Source organism: Capricornis sumatraensis, chromosome X, assembly GCF_032405125.1.
Source record: "Capricornis sumatraensis isolate serow.1 chromosome X, serow.2, whole genome shotgun sequence".
NCBI lineage: Eukaryota > Metazoa > Chordata > Mammalia > Artiodactyla > Bovidae > Capricornis > Capricornis sumatraensis.
The window spans coordinates 25,198,884-25,220,771 of NC_091092.1; positions in this window are offsets into that span (position 1 = coordinate 25,198,884).

Genomic DNA, 21,888 nt, shown 5'->3' on the forward strand with positions numbered 1-21,888 from the left:
TCCAAGGGACCCTCAAGAGTCTTCTCCAACACTACAGTTCAAAAGCATCAATTCTTAGGTGTTCAGCTTTCTTTATGAGCTATCAAAACCTGAAGTAGTGAACTATCGAACCTGAAAGGGGAAGTTGTGGGAACACCTGAATTGGATAGTCAGCTGGGCAGAAGTGCCGATCACCTATGGACCCCATTTGCAACTGGCTTCTGAAGTGAGGGCAATCTTGGGGGACTGAGTCCATAACCAGGAAAATCCAGGCTGACTCTGGGTAGTGAATATCAGAACTGAATCCAACTGTGAGATATCCAGTTGCTGTTAAAGGATTAGAGGAATGGTTGGTGTTGTTAAAGATATAACATATTTGATGTCAAAGGAAAAAACCACATAGAGTTGTTGTGAGGATTAAATAATCTGTGACATACAGTAAGCGATTAATAAAAAGCAGCTCTAAGTATGACCTGAATGACCGTGCTTCTTCAATAGCTCCTGAATCTTACCTGATGTCTTCTGTTGGACCTGGAATCCAGCCTGGATCACAGACCAGCTTGGCTAGGTCTCTCAGTCCTAGTCACTCCTTTTCCTCTTGTATTAGACCCATCCCTCTCTCCCTAGTAACTAGCTGAAGTCATCCTGAAGCTGGACAGACCCTCCTTCCCACTTACCTATCGCCGCGCACCTAGCTCTTAGCTCTACCTGTGCTACTAGGCACAAACCATGAGATGAGACCCTCTGGACATAAATAACTGCCTAATTCAAGGTGAAACTGGCCCCTTCTTCTCGGATGCTGGGACTTGGATAGCTGGCCACTCCCCTCGGATGAGAGGCTTTACCCTGCTTCAGCTCAGTGCTGGCCTTCTCCCCATTCCTGCCAAGTCTCAGCAAGCCTCACAGCTGGATATTTACAGGTTTCACTCAAAGGCAGAACAAGACAGTAAAGTAAGGATGGTCTCTTGACTTTCAGAGCTACTTACACTCCTAAAGGTCTCAATATTGACTCCAAAAAGAATCTAAGGCTATATACAAATCTTTCTGGGATGCTCAAGATCAGCTTTTGTCTAAAAAATCGCAGATCTTTTCCATATGATTCACATACTACCAGAATTTTCTGACTTCTTTTGAAAGTCTACATATTCCAGCTAAAAATTAAAAATACCACACTTTCTGCTAACACCCCCCAGGGAAGAAGTGCATAGAAAGGATCATTGAGACCATTATGACTCCTCTGTAACAAGAATCTGGTTGTCTGAGACCACCACAGGAGGCAGGATGAATGGTACTTCTCTGTTGACTTTTTTTTTTAAACAATCCTAATCCAATTACCTTCAGCTCCCAAAGTCAAAATAAGACTTTCCTGGACAAAGATAGAAGTGAATTCATTTGGACAAGCGAGGTCTGTTCAATTCAAAACCAAACCCCAAACCATCATGCATATGTATCTTTCTTTATACAACAGACTCATTTCTAAATGTGCTGCACGTGAAAAGGCTTTTTTTTTTTTTAATAAATTGACCCATATTTTAAGCACACCAGAGGAACTGGCTATTTAAAGGAATTTCTGAGTCATTTTGTAGAGCAAATAACTACCCATTAAAATATTTGTGAAATCTGCTGTCCACATTTTGCTTTTACTTTAAGAGAAAAAAAATGATAACATATTTTCTACTGATTCCCAGAAGCACAAGATCATGACCGATAGATTATGCCAGAATGTTGCCATAATGTAGCTATCATCAGTTAAAAGATCTGTCTCAGTTTCTAGTCATGGGCTCATAGTGCCAGAGTTTGGAAGGGCCTTGCAGATCAGAATCCCACTCTATGGCATATCAAAATAGGCTTCCATCCTGTGGTCCAGATCATGAGAAATGACTGAGCTGGCCACAAAGATATTTTTAGGCCTAATTCCAATAGACAGATTACAGATCATATATCAGATAAAAGTAGATATTCTAATCCAGGAGATAAGATGCCAGGCACCTGTGCCAAAGGTGGCATTCAAAATGGCTTCAGACACTCACATGCCAATGTAGTCAATGACGTGTGAGCAGGCAAACATACAACAGAGTCCCGAGGAAACTGCAGCCAATATCTGGAGGAGGTGTCCTGGAGCCAGTAGAGAGAGCGCAGCAGGCTAATTTAGGGTTGCTGAGCTGGATGGCTCCCCTTTTCCAGGCAGCCAATACCCTGCCACATTCACAGCTTCTCTGCTGAAAACTTTATACTTTTTGACACTTCAGAAGCCACAGCCTTATTTCCCTACAACTCTCTCCCTGCCTGCTCCCAGCGCACCCAGTAAACAAACACTGCCAGGTCTTCATCTTCATTAGCACATACTACACAATTCAAATTAGGGGGATGGTTGTGTCCACTCTAAACAGGATTTATGTATGTGTTTCCTCCTTCCATCATGGATTTGGGATAATGTTCACTTAAAAACACGATACGACAACAGCAAAATCAAAACACAAATTAACATTTGTGATGAAACACAATTCTATATTGGCAATTTTAAGGGGATGGGGAGGACACCAAAGCAATATGGCTCCTTATAGAGCCTATCTACAGTTACATGCATGCTAAGTCTTGTCCAACTCTTTGCAACCCTGTGGACTGTAGCCCACCAGGCTCCTCTGTCCATGGGATTCTCCAGACAAGAACACTTTACTGGGTTGCTATGTCCTCCTCCAGGGGATCTTCCTGACCCAGGGATCGAACACCACATGGGAGTTATAACTATATATGTCCTTATGCAGTTATTCGGGTTCCCAGCTGGCACTAATGGTAAAGAATCCACCTGCCAATGCAGGAGATGCAAGAGACACACGTTCAATCCCTGGGTTAGGAAGATCCCCTGGAGGAGGAAATGGCAATCCACTGCCATATTCTTGCCTAGGAAATCCCATGGACAGAAGACCCTGGTGGGCTATAGTCCATGGGGTTGCAAAGAGTCAGACATGAGTGAAGCAACTTAGCACACATGCACGCATGCAGTTATCCAGTTATGTAGCTAATCTGGTGATCTGGGTACAGGGATGTGTCTTAGAGGATCCTGGGGAATAAATGGCTAACTTAATAGCTGGGGCTCTCTCAAATATCAACTGTCTCCTGCTGCTTTTGACTGGAGAACAGGGGCACTCTTGGAGTGTGCCGATAATTGGCAAGGGGAGATTTCCCCTTAGGCGGGATCTACCTAAGTGCCAAACTGAGTGGCAGTCAGTGCTAGCAGGAGATCAGAGGCAGAGAGATCAGTGGGAGCTGGGTTTCCTGACATAGCCACGGAAGAGGCTGGGGTTTTGCAAGTCTCAGTTGCTCTCTGACAATGAAGGCTGAACTTCTCTTACTATTTTTCCACGTCTGTTAGTGATCACATCTACCCTACCAGAGCCTTTTACAAAAGGGAGGCCCGCTTCCCCCAGGAAGTGAATGAACATCTGTTGTCATGACAATTTCAGAAAAGTAAATATAAATCTTTATGCATGAAGGTTGCAAATATTTGGCCATTTGGGGTCCAGAGGAGCATTGTTCTATCATGTCTGTACAGATTATAATTACATGTTGTTCACGGGGAGGGAATCAATGGCTCCTAAAAGGAGCTCCTGTTGTCTGTGGCCCAGGTAAACTGCACCTGTAATTGCTCAGATGCACTTACTCTTGACAGAACGGATATTCAAGAGTCCTAAGGTGAATATGGAGTCATTGGCTGGGTTTCCTGCACAATCTATGTATCTGTCCAAAGGCATCAGTTTTCACCCTACCTGAGACCCTCCCTAAGACCACTGGCACAGGTACCCAACACAGTTCTCACAAAAAGATACATCATATTACAATACTGCCAATAATAATAATATTAATAAAAGTGAAGAGGAACTAAAGAGCCTCTTGATGAAAATAAAAGAGGAGAGTGAAAAAGCTGGCTTAAAACTCAACATTCAAAAAACAAAGATCACGGCATCACTGACTCAACGGACATGAGTTTGAGCAAGCTCTGGGAGTTGGTGATGGACAGGGAAGCCTGGCAGGCTGCAGTCCATGGGGTCACAAAGAGTCGGGCATGATTGAGTCACTGAACTGAACTGAATGCTTCTGTAGCACTTCCTATATGCCAAGAACTGTTTTCAGCTCTTTGCATATATTAAATCATTTAATCCTCACAAGAGGTTCAGTTCAGTTCAGTCGCTCAGTCATGTCCAACTCTTTGTGACCCTATCAACTAAAGCATACCAGGCCTCCCTGTCCATCACCAGCTCCCGGAGTTCACTCAAACTCACGTCCATCGAGTCAGTGATGCCATCCAGCCATCTCATCCTCTGTCATCCCCTTCTCCTCCTGCCCTCAATCCCTCACAGCATCAGGGTCTTTTCCAATGAGTCAAATCTTCACATGAGGTAGCCAAAGTAATGGAGTTTCAGCTTCAGCATCAGTGCTTCCAAAGAACACCCAGGACTGATCTCCTTTAGGATGTACTGGTTGGAGCTCCTTGCAGTCCAAGGGACCCTCAAGAGTCTTCTCCAACACCACAGTTCAAAAGCATCAATTCTTTGGCACTCAGCTTTCTTCACAGTCCAACTCTCACATCCATACATGACCACAGGAAAAACCATAGCCTTGACTAGACGGACCTTTGTTGGCAAAGTAATATCTCTACTTTTTAATATGCTATCTAGGTTGGTCCTAACTTTCCTTTCAAGGAGTAAGCGTCTTTTAATTTCATGGCTGCAGTCACCATCTGCAGTGATTTTGGAGCCCCCAAAAATAAAGTCTGACACTGTTTCTACTGTTTCCCCATCTATTTCCCATGAAGTAATGGGGCCAGATGCCATGAGCTTAGTTTTCTGAATGTTGAGCTTTAAGTCAACTTTTTCACTCTCCTCTTTCACTTTCATCAAGAGGCTTTTTAGTTCCTCTTCACTTTCTGCCATAAGGGTGGTGTCATCTGCACATCTCAGGTTATTGATATTTTTCCTGGCAATCTTGATTCCAGCTTGTGCTTCTTCTAGCCCAGCATTTCTCATCATGTACTTTGCATATAAGTTAAATAAGCAGGGTGACAATATACAGCCTTGATGTACTCCTTTTCCTATTTGGAACCAGTCTGTTGTTCCATGTCCAGTTCTAACTGTTGCTTCCTGACCTGCATACAGGTTTCTCAAGAGGCAGGTCAGGTGGTCTGGTATTCCCATCTCCCTCAGAATTCTCCACAGTTTATTGTGATCCACACAGTCAAAGGCTTTGGCATAGTCAATAAAGCAGAAATAGATGTTTTTCTGGAACTCTCTTGCTTTTTCCATGATCCAGCGGATGTTGGCAATTTGATCTCTGGTTCCTCTGCCTTTTCTAAAACCAGCTTGAACATCTGGAAGTTCATGGTTCGTGCATCACTGAAGCTTGGCTTGGAGAATTTTGCGCATTACTTTACTAGCATGTGAGATGAGTGCAATTGTGCGGTAGTTTGAGCATTCTTTGACATTGCCTTTCTTTGGGTTTGGAATGAAAACTGACCTTTTCCAGTCCTGTGGCCACTGCTGAGTTTTCCAAATTTGCTGGCATATTGAGTGCAGCACTTTCACAACATCATCTTTCAGGATTTGAAATAGCTCAACTAGAATTCCATCACCTCCACTAGCTTTGTTCGTAGTGATGCTTTCTAAGGCCCACTTGACTTCACATTTCAGGATGTCTGGCTCTAGATGAGTGATCACATCATCGTGGTTATCTGGGTCGTGAAGCTCTTTTTTGTACAGAGGTAAATGTTCACAAGAGGTAAATATTGCTATTATTGGGCATCTCACAGATGTGAAGAAACAAAGCCTCAGAGTAACAAACTTGCTCTGGGTTTCACAGTTAATACATGGCAAAGCTGCAATTCCAACCCAGGCTCTCTGGCTCCATGATTTTTGCTTCTAACATCTATGCTATACTGCCCAATCTGTAGAGCAAGAGGCAAAAGATTAACCTGTATCACCCATGTTGCTCCATGTAGTATGGAATATGCAGCCCAAATAGCAGGGCTATTCTCAGGAGAATACAGACTAGGACACCAGCTATATGGCATGATTTTAAAAGAACTCAGCAGAATCTTCTCTCCCAAAGTATCTTCCACCTCCTGCAAAAATATCACTAATTTCCACCATTAAAAGTCACTTCTCTCCTTCTTAAAGAATCCCCTATGAAAAGGTAAATATCCTTAGGCAAGTTATCCCTTAAATCATTATTAGCCATCTTTAGTGTGATTTAAAAAAGCACTTCATTGCGCTTGCACTCAAAAGAGTCGGGTTCTAGTCTGTTTATTTTTTAATGAAGGATAACTGTATTACAGAATTTTGTTTTCTATCAAACATTAGTAAAAATCAGCCATAGGTACATCCATGTCCCCTCCCTCCTGAACCTCCCTCCCATCTCCCTCCCCATCCCACCCTTCTAGATTGTCACAGAACCCCTGTTTGAGTTCCCCGAGTCATACAGCAAATTCCCATTGATTATCTATTTTACATATGGTATTGTAAGTTTCCATGTTACTCTCTCCATACATCTCACCATCTCCCTCCTCCCTTCCCTCATGTCCATAGGTTTGTTCTTTATGTCTATCTCTCCATTGCTCCCCTGAAAATAAATTCATCAGTATCATCTTTCTAGATTCCATATATATGCAGGTTCTAGTTCTGACTGCCAGTTTCTACCTGTGTGACCTTGGGTAGAGCACATAACTTCTCTTGCTCTTAATTCTTTACCTGTTAAATGGCAAGGCTAACATGTGATACAACTCCCTCATAGGATTGTTGCAGGAATTTAATAGATGCAAAGAATATTAATGAATGCAAAAGGACAACACAACTGTAAGGTATTAATGCCATAAGCTAAACTTCTGGTGGTGGTAGTAGTATTAGTTGCTCAGTCATGTCCAACTCTTCGTGACGCCATGGACTGCAGCCTGCCAGGCTCCTCTGTCCATGGGATTCTCCAGGCAGGAATACTGGAGTGGATTGCCATTCCCTTCTCCAGAGGGTCTTCCTGACCCAGGGATCAAAACTGGGTCTCCTGCATTGCAGGCAGATTCTTTACCCTCTGAGCTATAGGGAAGTCCCTATAGGACTAGATAAATTAGTTGACAACCAGAGATATGGATGCAGCCAGTTTAAGATTGACAGACAGAAAAGGCATGGTCCAAAAGAATTCTGGTGCAGGCCATTCAAAACTATCAGCCTGGGCAGATATGATTGCCACTTGACTCTCTTTCATGCATGCTCATACGTTCCCCATGGATCTCCACTGCCTTGGCATCGGCTCTTATCTTTGACTTCTGTAACTGGACATTCTTTGGCTTGGTATTTCAGGCTCCTGGGCCCCAGGCTGGGTTACAGATCTGGCACTGGTGCTATTTCTTGACTTTCGCTGCTTGTGTGTTGCTCCTGACAGCAGATGAACCCCACTCCATCTCCATCCGTGACCTAGCAGGCTGACTTCCTCAACTCAGTGAGACACCAGTTACATCAAGACCATCACATCTGCTTCTCTGCCTCAACCAATAAGAATTTATTAAGTGTCAACTGTCATAAAGGCACAGTGCCCTTCCTACTGGGCAAGTGGGTCCTATAGCTACAACAGCAGGGAGCTGGAAGCAAAGGCAGGGCAAAGCGGCACAAGACAGAGGTCAAAACAAGGAAAAAGTATGACAGAAGATAAAAAATGATAGTCTTTATCTGCTTTACTCTTTTGCAGAAAACACTGCAACTGTGGTAGAGACAGCAACTAATTAAACACTTACTCTGTGCTACACACTTGGAATATACAGTTAAAAGGTCTTCTGACCTCAAAAGGCTTGCAATACAATAGGGGAGGAGGGCAAGTAAAGAGACAAGAGTCTCTGCAGGGGCCTAGTACTTCTAAGGAAATACTGTTTTATAAGAAATCTCTCTCACCAGTTTGTCCCATTAAGGCCTTAAGTAAAACATGATTGTAATATAGGAGTTGAAATTTATGTGTCAATACTTTGTTTGAAATATAAATTGTGATGGGCTACTTTGTTCTGCTATATACATTTTCCCCTCATTTTTAAAACATTTTTGGGGATATAATACACATATATTAAAGTGCACAGATCTTAAGTGAATGGCTCAGTAAATGTTTACTTACATATACACCAAAGTGACTACCACCCAGATCAAATTATAAAATATAATAACACACCAGAAGCTTCCGTTGTACTACAAGGTCAATCATAACTCTATCACAATGAGGTAACCACTATCTTGATTTGCATGTAATAGGCTTTCTTTAAAGCACTAGTGGGGCTTCCCTGGTGGCTCAGTGGTTAAGAATCCACCTGCCAGTGCTGGAAACACGGGATTGATCCCTGGTCTGGGAAGGTCCCAAATGCCACAGAGCAACTAAGCCCTTGCACAACAACTAACTAGAGCCTGTGCTCTAGGCCTGAGAGCGGCAACTACTGAGCACATGTGCCACAACTGCTGAAGCTGCACCCATGCTCTACAACAAGAGAAGCCACCACAATGAGACGTGCTCACTCACCACAACTGGAGAAAAGCCCAGGTAACATTGAAGACCCAGCACAGTCAAAAATAAATAAATAAAAAAACATAAAGCACTGCTGAATTATATTTGTTTGGAGAGCTCTAGCCTCTAAATGCTGGATCTCCCTTGCTATACTTCAACAGCCCAGCCACTAAATATTTTGACACCTTTGATGTGCTTAGGTTACCCAGACCCTACTTCTCTGGCTAAGTCTCCTCCCCTATAATCATTAGGACAAAAGGAGGAACACTGCAAGCAACAAAACATATCAGAGACCCTAACATTTATACAATATGGGTTGGGAAGCTTGGTAATTAAAGCCAAGAGCAAAAAGAGTCATATGGTTGGCCAATATATATTGAGCACCTACTATGAGCCAGCCATTCAGTTCAGTTCAGTCGCTCAGTCGTGTCTGACGTTTGCAACCCCATGAACTGCAGCACGCCAGGCTTCCCTATCCATCACCAACTGCCGCAGTCTAACCAAACCCATGTCCATTGAGTCGGTGACACCATCCAACCATCTCATCCTCTGTCGTCCCCTTCTCTTCCTGCCTTCAATCTTTCCCAGCATCAGGGTCTTTTCAAATGAGTCAGTCAGGCCAAAGTATTGGAGTTTCAGTTTCAACATCAGTCCTTCCAAAGAACACCCAGGATTGATCTCTTTTAAGATGGACTGGTTGGATCTCCTTGCAGTCCAAGGGACTCTCAAGAGTCTCCTCCAACACCACAGTTCAAAAGCATCAACTCTTCAGCGCTCAGCTTTCTTTATAGTCCACCTCTCACATCCATACATGACCACTGGAAAAACTATAGCCTTGACTAGATGGACATTTGTTGGCAAAGTAATGTCTCTGCTTTTTAATATGCTGTTTAGGTTGGTCATAACTTTCCTTCCAAGGAGTAAGCATCTTTTAATTTCATGGCTGCAATCGCCATCTGCAGTGATTCTGGAGCTCAAAAATAAAGTCTGACACTGTTTCCACTGTTTCCCCATCTATTTCCCATGAACTGATGGGACAAGATGCCATGATCTTAGTTTTCTGAATGTTTAGTTTTAAAGCCAACTTTTTCACTCTCCTCTTTCACTTTCATCAAGAGGCTTTTCAGTTCCTCTTCACTTTCTGCCAGCGATCGATGCAAAGAAATAGAGGAAAACAACAGAATGGGAAAGACTAGAGATCTCTTTAAGAAAATTAGAGATACCAAGGGAATATTTCATGCAAAGATGGGCTCGATAAAGGACAGAAATGGTCTGGACCTAACAGAAGCAGAAGATATTAAGAAGAGGTGGCAAGAATACACAGAAGAACTGTACAAAAAAGATCTTCATGACCCAAATAATCATGATGATGTGATCACTAATCTAGAGCCAGACATCTTGGAATGTGAAGTCAAGTGGGCCTGAGAAAGCATCACTACAAACAAAGCTAGTGGAGGTGATGGAATTCCAGTGGAGCTGTTTCAAATCCTGAAAGATGATGCTGTGAAAGTGTTGCACTCAATATGCCAGCAAATTTGGAAAACTCAGCAGTGGCCACAGGACTGGAAAAGGTCAGTTTTCATTTCAATTCCAAAGAAAGGCAATGCAAAAGAATGCTCAAACTACCGCACAGTTGCACTCATCTCACATGCTAGTAAAGTAATGCTCAAAATTCTCCAAGCCAGACTTCAGTAATACGTGAACCGTGAACTCCCTGATGTTCAAGCTGGTTTTAGAAAAGACAGAGGAACCAGAGATCAAATTGCCAACATCCGCTGGATCATCAAAAAAGCAAGACAGTTCCAGAAAAATATCTATTTCTGCTTTATTGACTATGCCAAAGCCTTTGCCTATGTGGATCACAATAAACTGCGGAAAATTCTGAAAGAGATGGGAATACCAGACCACCTGACCTGCCTCTTGAGAAACCTGTATGCAGGTCAGGAAGCAACAGTTAGAACTGGACATGGAACAACAGACTGGTTCCAAACAGGAAAAGGAGTACGTCAAGGCTGTATATTGTCACTTTGCTTATTTAACTTCTATGCAGAGTACATCATGAGAAACGCAGGACTGGAAGAAGCACAAGCTGGAATCAAGATTGCCGGGAGAAATATCAATAAACTCAGATATGCAGATGACACCACCCTTATGGCAGAAAGTGAAGAGGAGCTAAAAAGCCTCTTGATGAAAGTGAAAGAGGAAAGTGAAAAAGTTGGCTTAAAGCTCAACATTCAGAAAACGAAGATCATGGCATCCAGTCCCATCACTTCATGGGAAATAGATGGGGAAACAGTGGAAACAGTGTCAGACTTTATTTCTTTGGGCTCCAAAATCACTGCAGATCATGACTGCAGCCATGAAATTAAAAGACGCTTACTCCTTGGAAGAAAAGTTATGAGCAACCTAGATAGTATATTCAAAAGCAGAGACACTACTTTGCCGACTAAGGTCCGTCTAGTCAAGGCTATGCTTTTTCCTGTGGTCATGTATGGATTTGAGAGTTGGACTGTGAAGAAGGCTGAGCGCCGAAGAATTGATGCTTTTGAACTGTGGTGTTGGAGAAGACTCTTGAGGGTCCCTTGGACTGCAAGGAGATCCAACCAGTCCATTCTGAAGATCAACCCTGGGATTTCTTTGGAAGGAATGATGCTAAAGCTGAAGCTCCAGTACTTTGGCCACCTCATGCGAAGAGTTGACTCATTGGAAAAGACTCACGCTGGGAGGGATTTGGGTCAGGAGAAGAAGGGGATGACCGAGGATGAGATGGCTGGATGGCATCACTGACTCGATGAACGTGAGTCTGAGTGTACTCTGGGAGATGGTGATGGACAGGGAGGCCTGGCGTGCTGTGATTCATGGGGTCGCAAATAGTTGGACACAACTAAGCGACTGAACTGAACTGAACTTCTGCCATAAGGGTGGTATTATCTGCATATCTGAGATTATTGATACTTCTCCCAGCAATCTTGATTCTAGCTTGTATCTCTTCCAGCCCAGCATTTCTCATGATGTACTCTGCATATAAGGTAAATAAGCAAAGCGACAATATACAGCCTTGATGTACCCCTTTTCCTATTTGGAACCAGTCTGTTGTTCCATGTCCAGTTCTAACTGTTGCTTCCTGACCTGCATATAGGTTTCTCAAGAGACAGGTCAGGTGGTCTGGTATTCCCATCTCCCTCAGAATTTTCCACAGTTTATTGTGATCCACATAGGCAAAGGCTTTGGCATAGTCAATAAAGCAGAAATAGATGTTTTTCTGGAACTGTCTTGCTTTTTTGATGATCCAGCGGATGTTGGCAATTTGATCTCTGGTTCCTCTTCCTTTTCTAAAACCAGCTTGAACATCTGGAAGTTCATGGTTCACGTATTGCTGAAGCCTGGCTTGGAGAATTTTGAGCATTACTTTATTAGTGTGTGAGATGAGTACAATATATGATAGCTTGAGCATACTTTGGCATTGTCTTTCTTTGGGTTTGGAATGAAAACTGATCTTTTCCAGTCCTGTGGCCACTGCTGAGTTTTCCAAATTTGCTGACATATTGAGTGCAGCACTTTCACAGCATCGTCTTTCAGGATCTGAAATAGCTCAACTGGAATTCCTTCACTTCCACTAGCTTTGTTCGTAGTGATGCTTTCTAAGGCCCACTTGACTTCACATTCCAGTATGTCTGGCTCTAGGTGAGTGTGAGTGATCACACCATCATGATTATCTGGGTCGTGAAGATCTCTTTTGTACAGTTCTTCTGTGTATTCTTGTCACTGGACATTGACAAGAAATAGATGTGTCAATTTGTGTAATTCCTTCTGGAACCTGATCAACACAGTTAGAAGAACCGCTTCCATTTCCACGCTATTTAGATTTTTTGCCATGTCTAGTCTAGGCCATATTTAGCTTACTATATTGAAGACATGCAATATTAGAGCCAGAGGAACCTTAAAGAATCACCAATCTATCCCTTCCCATTTCACAGATGGCAAAGTTGAAGTGTTAAGAAGTTTAAATTACATTTTTTAGAGCCAGGACTAGAATCCACAATCATAATTCTGATTCAGTGTTTGGTCGGCCAATGAAAATCAATCAATAAAACCACCCCACGTCTCTCCCGCAACAGCCATACTCATCTCTACCTCGTTTGATTAGTTTTTCCAATAATCAGTTCTGCATTTTTCTCTAAAATAAATAGCAAAGTTCCTATGACCTATGGGCACTTGGCCCAGATTTAAAACATGGAGCTTAACGATAGCAAGCATCTCTCATCAGCGGTAGGGGCGGGCTGGTGGGGGGACACTTGGCAAAGATCATGTAGCTGTAGGCATTTAGCTAAAATGTCTCAAATTCCAGGAAGATATTGGGGATATTTTATCTCTATTGTCTGGCTGCTATGGAGGAGAATGTGTCGTCTTAAAATTTCTATTCAGAATTTTAATTAAATTGTGGCCTGTAGCAAAATAGAAAGACATTAAAATCAAATGCTAGTACCTCTTTGTTTATTTTATGGGCTCTCATCTCTAACTAGTTCTCACTGAAATAATTAAATGTCTTTTCAGCAAATGGACTGTTCAGGCTGTTTAGTTTAATGTTTCTTATAACCTGGTAAGTAAGTGCTTTATAATTCAGTTGATTTCTGCTCTTCCCCCACTCCACCCCATCCCCCACTACATACGTTGTTTTCTCCTCTCTCCCCACTGGGCTGGTTTGAAGGTTTCTGCAGATCAGAGTGGCATTTATGCACCTATGTGCCAAAGCATCCTCAGACAGAGCAGTGGAGATTGTAGGAGGCTGAGCACATTGCATTTGACGTTAATGGCTTGGAGATGTTTCTAGATTGAAATTGGTGGAGGTGGTAAGCATGCACAATAGAGTCAATGAGACTTCTTGGTCTGAGGCTGATGCCTGAAATCTCTTATTTAGTGACCCATTGTATTACATGAAGGGAAAGTTGATGTTTAAAACTGATAGGAGCCATACGGGGGAGAAGATAGCAGAATTTACCTGGGGGGGGTGTGTGTGTATGTGTTGTGGGATGCTATTTTTCTCTTCAGTAAAACACGATTATGGACATTTTGGGGATAAAAGATAAAGCCCAGGGCATAGACTGAAATGGAAAGATTTAGCCAAAATAGGTCTCTTTGCCTATATTATACATTAAAAGTAGGTCTTTCTAGAGATAAAGAGATTGTTCCCTTGCACAATTATTTTTTCCTTCCTCTGAACAGAGCCCCATCCCAGAAAAAGGAGATGGAAAGGAGGACAAGAAGAGAGGTCAGAGATGATAGAAAACTAACTTTGTGATTCTGATAGCTGACTTCTAATAAGTATTCTTCCAGGCACTGGGCTAAGTGCCTTTCCCCATTATCTCATGGAATAGTCCCAACAGTCTTATGAAATAGGTACCATTAGTCTCTTGTTTTAAAGATCTGAAAATTGTGGTTTAGCAATATTAAATGACTTACTGAAGGTCTCAGAGCTACTAAGTGGTAGCGTTGGCATTCACATTTGTCATCCCCATCCTCCTCCAGATGAAAAGGGAAAATGGTGTGAATATTTAAAATCTGGGCCTACAAACTATTAGAGTCACTTAACCTGAATAATCCCCTGGAGGAGGGCATAGCAATCCACTCCAGTATTCTTGCCTGGAGAATCTCGTGGACAGAGGAGCCTGGCGGGCTACAGTCCAAAGGGTCGCAAAGAGTCGGACACGACTGAAGTGACAACACAACCTGAATAATAATGACGGTGATAATGGTGGTGAAAGGTGATAGATAGTGGGTACTTATTATGGGCCTTGCATTGTGGTAAGCACTTTATACAGGGTAGTTCATTTTATTGTCATAACAACTTTTGAGGGAAAAATATTTATATTCACTTCATTTTGCAAATGAAAAAATCTTCAAGGCTAAGTAACTTGCCTAGTCTTCTATAGCTAGGTAGTAGAAAAGCTGGAGAGGAAAAGCCAACTCGCACAGCATGGAGGGTCACCAGGGCCTCAAGAGAGGCTGAATTACTAGTATGATATTCCCTCTCATGTCCATTGAGTTGGTGATGGACATGAGTTTGAGCAAACTCCGGAAGTTGGTGATAGACATGGAAGCCTGGTGTGCTACAGTCTATGGGGTCGCAAAGAGTTGGACACAGCTGAGTGACTGAACTGAATTGAACTATTCCCTCTATTGGGATGTGGCCCAGAATCTTTTGGGATCCTGATATATGACTGACAAATTTTACATAGCTCCCAATTCCATGCTATGATCTATCCTGAAAATGTAAGCCTTGGGGACACTTAGCCTCACACAGGGGAGACATAATAGGAGAAATATTTGGTGAATAAATAGGTGAATGAATGAATGGAGTCTAATTAGTAGTTTTCAGGTTTTCATTCTGTAGCCCTGTAAGCTCCTTGTCTTTACGATGAGTCAATTACTTGCCATATGAGTTTTGAATGCACCGAAGATTTGAATAATAAAAGGTAATGCACAAGAAAAGGGACTTATTTGTCCTCAGATAAATGAAATGTGGGAAAACTAAAATGGAAATAGCTCTCCCAAGACTTTCATTGGTATGGGAGCTAAAAGGGAACTAATATTTTCTATATCTACTATGTACAAGGTCTTTTTTATATACCATAACTCATTTAATCCTCACAACTATCCTGGGAGGTAGGTGGTGTTATCTACATTTTATAAACAAGAAAATCGAGGCTCATAAAATTAACTTCCACGAAGTCTCACATGTAGGAAGTGGTAGAGTCAAGATTCCATCTCCGTTCCCATCCTTTTCAGAATACACACCTGCCTCTTTAAGAAGAGAGCTGTGGGACTTCTTGGGTGGTCCAGTGGCTAAGACACATGGCTCCCAATGCAGGGGGTTGGGGTTCAATCCGCATTCAGGGAATTAGATCCTACATGTCACAACTAAAAGACCCCACATGTCACAACAAAATTGAAGATCCTGTGTGCCATAGCTAAGACCCAGGGCAAACAAACAAATAAATAAATATTAAGGAAAGAAGAGAGCTATATAGTTGATTCACTTTGTTGTACAGCAGAAACTAACACAACATTGTAAAGCAACTGTACTTCTCCCCACCGAAAAAAAAAAAAAATTCAAAAGAAAGGAAGAGCTGAAAACATATGAATATTTTTTTTAAGTTTTGTTTTTAATGTGGACCATTTTTAAAGTCTTTATTTGTTAAAATATTGCTTCTGTTTTATGTTTTTTTGGCTACAAGGCATGTGGGATCTTAGCTCCCTGACCAGGGATCTAACCCATATTCCCTGCAATGGAAGGTGAAGTCTTTCTTAACCACTGGACCACCAGGGAAGTCCCCACAAAAGGCATTTTAATTGAGTGAAGAAAATAAAACATTTCATGTTTACAAAGAGAAAAGACATAGCAAAGAACTTGTGGAAAAGCTGAAACCAAGAAAAATGAGATTTTTGGAAGTTGGAAGACAGGCCTTGACCAAATGAGATCATCTTTAGGAAAGAAGTAAAGCCTGGATCCCAAGTTCTCTACTGTGTTACCCAGTATTTCCTCACGTGATGATGTAGCAACCACTTGGTAATCGTGGAGGAAAAGAATGACATCTGGAGCCAGGCAGACAAACCAGAGCCAGCCACGTAAGATGGTGCCGAATGAAAATACTAGCTCCCCAAGACACTCAGAGATCTTTCCCCAGCTTTTGGATGGCAGAAGGCAACGGCAGGGCTTGCAGCCAGTGCCCCAGAATCTTCCTCCTCACCCCTTTTGACTTTATTATTCCTGATAACCTGGTCATGCATATACAGCTACCAAACATTAAGTTTTCTTGAAGCCTCACAGCTTTGGGTTTTCTTACCAAGTCATGTGACTCAGATCTAGGCCTAGGAAGTAAACACTGTTCCCTGAATCTCAAATACCCACTCTACTTATGTTATTCTACACCTCCAAGAAGCTCTTGTCAAAACAAGATTAAACATGGCAAGATTTTATTAGGAGAAATGACTATGTGAAAGTAATTAACTTCCAATTAAAATAAACAAATTTATATTAAAAAAAAAAAAAAAGAAAAGAGAGAAGGAGCTGTGAGTGAAGCCTGACTGGTAAGGAGGGAAAGAAGAGAAAAGGTTGTATGGAAGCACTTGAGACTACCAGGCAGTCTAAGGAAACTTCTGCAAGACCTTGAGCCAAAGTTGTCCAACAAAGGAGTCCACATGTCTGCCTTAGTATCCCTGCTGTACTAAGTCATGGGTGCTTCCCTGGTGGCTCAGATGGTAAAGAACCTGCCCACCAATGCAGGAAACCCAGGTTCAGTCCCTGGGTGGGGAAGATCCCCTGGAGAAAGGAATGGCTATCCACTTCAGTATTCTTGCCTGGAGAATCCCATAGACAGAGGAGCCTGGCGGGCTACATGCAGCTGCAAAGAGTTGGACACAACTGAGCTACTGAGCACATTCATTACTGTGATTATTAATGACTATCTCTCTTGCTAAATTTTAAACTCCACAGAAGCAGAGACCATGTCTGTCTTGTTCACCGCTTTATCTTTAGTATCTATCACAGTGACTAGTAATAGACACTCAATGAATATATTTTGAGTGCACTGGATGTGAGTGAATAAATGTCAAAGAATAGACAGGAGTCATATAATCAATTATAATCCCAAATCTACTGGAAATTAGATAAGGCCTAGGACTAGGATAAGGAGAAGGCAGTGGCAACCCATTCCAGTACTCTTGCCTGGAAAATCCTATGGATGGAGGAGCCTGGTAAGCTGCAGTCCATGGGGTCGCTAAGAGTCAGACACGACTGAGCAGCTTCACTTTCACTTTTCACTTTCGTGAATTGGAGAAGGAAATGGCAACCCACTCCAGTGTTCTTGCCTGGAGAATCCCAGGGACGGGGGAGTCTGGTGGGCTGCCGTCTATGGGGTCGCACAGAGTCGGACACGACTGAAGCGACTTAGCAGCAGCAGCAGTAGCAGGACTAGGATAAAGGGAACACAGCTTGAAGAGGTGAGAGTGAATAAGCAGATTCAAGGTAAGGATGGTAACAGAAGATTCTTAGGCCGACAAAAGCAAATACCAGCTGTGGCTGGTGACTGCTAGGTGGAAGTGATTGAGACTTAAGTCAGGTAAATTAAGGTAAATGTGCTTTGATCGGGGGGTGAGACAGATTAGTAAACCAAATTCCTTAATAAAGCAGGCTGGTGCAGGAAATTTGGAATCAGGGCTGTAGCAGACACAGAAAAGAGACAGGGAAGTGGAAACCATGGCAAGGCAGGAGCCTAGTCACACACAATAGCCTCGAGGAGTTCTCCTTAGATGTTAGGCTGTGTCAACAAAATCTGTAGATCTTGGCCAGGTTTTTAGCTCAGGTCTTCCCTTGTGGCCTCTCCTAGCCTTAAAGGGCCGGTCTTCTGTGATGACTAGGCTGGGATTGCACCATGTTAGTCATTGTTTAACAACTGCATCTGTTGACAGCCCTACAGTCGTCCAGGACCACTTGGATTTTATGTTTCTAAGCCTCAGCTTTTTTTCTTTCAAAAAAGGGGATAAAATTTAATCCAGAGGATGAGTAGATTAGGATTAGAAAGAATAATATGAGATTACTAATAATAATATGTAATGGAGTCTAATGTGGTTCCACGTAAACTCTCATTATTTTTATACCAAAATAGAAAATTAAATTTAAACAAAGCAAAATTTTTCCCTATGACTCCACTCTTGAAGAAAAAATGGCTTTGGACACATACTATGCACACAATCTTTAGAAAATCTTGCTAAAATGGACAATCCCTGATCTAGTTGCCTCAGTATTGGCCTGTATATCAGAAGAGGTAGAAAAATCATAGAATTCTAGGATCTCTCAGCTGAAGACTAGTCGTGTTTGCATTAGTGAACTGTGAGAATGCTGGGGAAAATCATCGATTGTCAAGATCCTATTTGTCTAGGCATCTTCACAGAATTTTATTAAGTGGGACATTGGACAACCACTACTAAAGTTCATGGTCTTCTCACTAGCTAGAGCAAAAGGTGAATTTATTCCACAGCCAAGTGTAACAGAAATAAAGCTAATTTGAGTCTTGGAGTAAGGCATAAACTTATTCATATTTGTTAGAAGAGTCATGCTGTATCATTAGGATAATGAGTCAGCCAAAGCTATTGAAAACCACATAGTTAATCTTTTCTGATTTTTTATTGTAGTAGAGTGGTTATATGGTCCCAAAAGTCCAGAGTCTTGTTCTATTCTTGTCTATTTACTGACTCACTGAGTTGAGGGCGCTAGCTCACTTAACCTTTCTGTGTCTCTTTCATCATCAGTAAAATCTGAGCTACAAATATTTAACTGTGTACAAAGCCATTTTTACTTCATCAGTGTCATTCACAGCATAACACACCACATCCTCAGTCACAAAAATAATGCTTTTGTTAAAATGCATTAACTCTAAGGGTAGACTTCAGCTGAATCTGATGATTATTTCTTGGAGCCCAGCACTATGGGAACACAAGTCAGAATAAAATACAGAATAAAATTCCCATCCTAAAATGGTGATCCGCAAACACTGGTCCACAGACTTTGATTAGTCAGTGACAATATTTCCACAAGGCAAGATGTTTAAAAAAAACCCAAAGAAAGTTTCATAACTCTAAATTTATATGCAGTTTGAAAGAATTTCCTTTACTACAAATTTCTCATGAATATTTCTGTTCTAGCTTTTTTTTTTTCTTGGAACCCCAAAAGCTCCTTATTTTATGGTGGCAGTTGTCTCTTTGTAACACCTTCACTTAGCAAAACAAAAAAGTGGCAACTCTAGGTCTTTTAGTTGTTTTCTTTTAATTTTGCTGGCCCATTAACTCACAACTTATGAGAACCACCCTTACCACCTACTTAAAGACATGATTAATCTGGTTTATAGTTTAGTCAAGAAAATTGCTTCAGTTGGTTATTCAGAAGTTGCTATTCTAGGAATTGTTTGCATTTATAATTAGAAGCTCCAAAAAAAAAAGAAAACAGATTTTGAGCTCAAGCTACTGCTAAAAACAAAAAAAAAACAACAAAAATAGCAAAACCAATAATGACCAAATAGTGCCTGGCACATAGAAGACTTTATATAAATGTTGGTTGAATAAGTAAATAAAATATCAAATGAAATAAACATAGATTCAAGTAATACCTAGCCAGCAGCTAGTGGGGAGGGGGAGAAGATTGGCAAATGAGAGGAGGATTTTCACTCTTTGGTGAAAACAACATGGAAAATTTTCTCTTTAATTTTCCTGTTCAGTTAGTGGTAATTCCTGAGTATTATGCCCTCAGTCTAGGAAAGGCCTGGATGTCATTTTTCTCTCTTGCCAAGAGGAAATAAAAGAGGTGGTCAGAGGAAACTGAAAACATTTAGGAAATTATTTAAACTCATCGTAGTTAGAGACAGAAACTTTAGAAACTACCGAACCCATTCCTTTCAATTTGGGTGGGTTAGACACCTAGTCGTGTCTGACTCTTTGTGACCCCATGAACTGTAGCCCGTCAGGCTCCTCTATCCGTGGGATTCTCCAGGCAAGAATACTGGAGTGGATTGCCAGTCCCTTCTCCAGAGGATCTTCCTGACCCAGGGATCAAACCCAGGTCTCCTGCATTGCAGGCAGATTCTTTACCATCTGAGCTACAGGGAAGATCTCAAAAAAGAAAGTCTATGAGTGGGTGGGTTGCAGATCAGGAAATTGGCTCAGAGAAACTCACCCAAGTTGCCCACGCTTTGGGGTTTGGGAGCATGTGAACAAAACCAAGATACTTCTGCCATCTAGCAGTGCATGCTTGCATGCTCAGTCATATCCGACACTTTGTGACCCCATGGACTGCAGCCTGCCAGGCTCCTCTGTCCAAGGAATTTCCCAGGCAAGAATACTGGAGTGGGTAGCCATTTCTTCCTCCAGGGGATCTTCCCAACCCAGGAACTGAACCCGCATCTCCTTTGTCTCCTGTATTGGCAGGCGGATGGATTCTTTACCACTGAGCCACCAGGGAAGATACACATCTAGCAACTACTACACCTTAATTGCAGCAAGAAGATAAGCATCCTTTCAAAGGCCTCTTGAATATTCAAACTAAAAACTTAAAAGTTTTAAAATACTTTCAGAGATGAGAAAAAATACGCATAAAGATAGGAAATGTTCAAATTAGAATTCATGAAGGAGAGAAAGTACTCTGGGGCTAGTAGTCTGTGGAAGAGCAAAGGTCCAGAGACTGGAGTGGTATGATGTGTTTGGGGAAAGCTTAGGGGCAATGAATTAGAAGTGACTCATGAATATATCTGCTCTCTTCAGGATTTCTCCTTTAACAGCATACATCAACACTAGATTAAGCAAAGAGCTCTTACTGTTGACCAGTCACTAGCATATGGAACTAGTCTTGTTTTGGCCACAGCAATCACATTAAAAATTATATCCATGTTGTCACTGACAAGACACACTGACAATAGAAAACAGCATATGGATTCAATGCAGTGTTATTTGTACTAGCAAAGGACTGGAAAGAAACCAAATGTGCATAAATTAGGGACTGCTTGAATAAACTATGGTACAACCACACAATGGGCATCACACAGCTGTTTAAGAAAATAAAAGAATGAGGGAGACTTCTATATAATGATATGATTTACCTTTACAATCTCTTATTTTGAGAAAAAGCAGGAGTAAACAATGCTTGTATGCTACGTTTTGAGTAGCCAACTCTAACAGGGAATACACATATATACAGCCACTTATATTTTCAAAGAAAAACAAAGGTTGGAGTAGACCAATAACTGATAAAGATGTTTATCAATAGGAGGAGGGAGGGCCAGGTTAGAAGAGAAGGGTGGTCTTGAGACTTCCTTAATATACCCTTGTTATATACGTGACTTTGAAACAAAATAAACAAAAAAGGAAAAAAACCTTAAAAGTAGAAAGCAAACTGAAACAACCTTAACTTTATACTACATTGGTGACAAACCCATAGAGAGAAAAGAATTATTTCAACTTGACTTTGAAATACAGAATTTTGACTGCACACGCCTACTTGGATATATTCTCAGGACATAGAGAATTATAAGCAAATTCTAAAGAGCATTTGCTTTGGGGGGAAACAGCATTGGGGGCAGGAGGAGAAGGGGACGACAGAGGATGAGATGGCTGGATGGCATCACCAACTCGATGGATGCGAGTCTGAGTGAACTCTGGGAGTTGGTGATGGACAGGGAGGCCTGGTGTGCTGCAATTCATGGGGTCCCAAAGAGTCGGACACGACTGAGCGGCTGAACTGAACTGAAACAGCATTTAGTAGTTTTATTGTTAAAGGTAATATTAGTACTTTTATTTTGGAACAATTCACAAGAGTCTTCTCCAACACCACAGTTCAAAATC